A 2,028-nucleotide genomic window follows, 5' to 3' on the forward strand; every position below is an offset into this window, starting at 1 on the left:
CACGCCAGTACCAAGAGCATCCTGCAGAAAGTTTTACTTCTGGAAGAGTAGTACCTGTTCGGAGTGTGAGAAAAGATACAATGATTGGGTAAGGTTCCTGTTTAAATTGCAACGCCTCGCCCCCGCTACTCTCATTGGCATCCCAATCCCTCCGTCACTGAATGATGATGCATTCAGAGCACAAAACGCTGCGCGAAGTTACAGTGTCGATATGTGTGCATTGTAACCGTCAGAGCAGGTGTGCGGGACGGAACATGAAATGAGAAGCTATTGGTGTCGTTGAGCGACCTGTGTGTCCGTTTCTCGGGCCCAGCTTCCACCAGTTTGTCTGCTCCTCTTTGCGTAGGCACTCAGTTCTATTCAAGGTTTAATAAAAAAAAAACTCGCAAGCAGGACCATTAGACCCAATGACACCTTGCCGCCCAATTACACATATGACACCAATTAAGCTCCAGTCCCGGACGTCCTTGCAGGGTGGAAACGGGGCAACTAAGGGAACTCACGCCGTCACTGCGAGGAACGTACGAACTTCTTGTCCCGGCGGAAGGAATGGAACCCAGGCTGCTGGGGCTGTAAAACGACGAAAGGACTAGTACATTACTGTGACGCTGTATATTTGTGTGTATTATGTATGTATGTATGTTTGTCTGCGTATGTATCGGTCTCTCTTGTAATCTATCTTGTTATGTATATCTCTATAAAATAATCTATCTCGCTAACCATCCGAGTATCGCGTTGCAGCTTTGCATACCGCTGCACAAACCTGATTCTGTACGTCTTAAAACATCGTTTCCCTCAAGCAGACCGGTCCTCCGTGTGACCGCTCTCCGTGTGACACAACGAGGCAGAGAAGATTTTTTTTTTTCAGTGATAGCTGAGCTCTGTGGTTGCTTGTCATGAAAATCAGCACTTTTGTATCGCAAGGTCCCGTTAGCCGACAGAACGATACCCCTATCAGAAGTCAGTTCCGCTCTGTTTAGTTTTAGTGCGCCCCCTGCTGTCACCGTGAAGGGAAACGTGCACGACAGTGCCCATCCTTCCGAAAGTCAATGAAATGTTGTAACTGTGACAACATCGACAGCTTCGATAAATAGACCACAGTGCAACTGGGAGTGGAACTTCCTGTCGAATTCCCCAGACACTCAGGATGACAACTGCCCCTCCCTCCCCATCGTCCTCAGCAAGCGCATCTCCCATGGCGGTTGCGGCGCCCATTGCTGTACATTCTGCACACATATGATCGCACTGCCGATTACCCGGCAAATCACGTGGACAAGTTCACCGATCTCACCGAGGGACTGCACGAGGGGTGGTGGAGGATGTGGTGGACATCGAAACATGGCGCCAGACAAATAACAACGTCAACAGGAAAGCGGAGATATGTTATCGAATTTAGAAGAACTCGCAGCATTCGCACACCCCTTAACACCAATGGCACAACAGTCCAATCAGCGAGGAGTTCCGAACTCCTGAGAGTGCACGTGAGAAGCAAAGTCATAACTCCACTGTGTCCCCAGAGCGCACATTATACAGTCCGGAAAACTCATCAATGTCCCTGATTTCCCATTACGCGGAAGACAGCTGTGCGTTGCACATGCGCATCAAGTCAATCTACAGTTGCCTGACAGAGAGCATCCTAGCGTTACTGCAAGGCACGGATGCTGCACGGCAGTGGACAAGGACGCCATAAGACAGGTAGTCCAACCTGGCCCACGAATCACCGGCAGCAGTCCACCCCGCCATGAATGACAATTATACAGAGAGGCGCTGGAGAATGCTCATGGAGTTCCTGTCCCAATCGCAGTAAGGGAGAGGCTGCTTGGCATCCACGCCATGACTACCAGCCTCGAAAACAGTTCCCTTCCCCAATCAGTAAGGCAGATCGCCACTTCCATCGACTCACCCACCCGTCCACCAGCCCCCTCTCCCCCCACGGAAACTAGCACTGCTCGCTTTTTATTACCCGTCAGTCACAGCGTGTGTAAACCCTAATAAAACGTCAAGGATTATATATCAGCTATTTTATGT

Source organism: Hypanus sabinus, unplaced genomic scaffold, assembly GCF_030144855.1.
Source record: "Hypanus sabinus isolate sHypSab1 unplaced genomic scaffold, sHypSab1.hap1 scaffold_696, whole genome shotgun sequence".
NCBI lineage: Eukaryota > Metazoa > Chordata > Chondrichthyes > Myliobatiformes > Dasyatidae > Hypanus > Hypanus sabinus.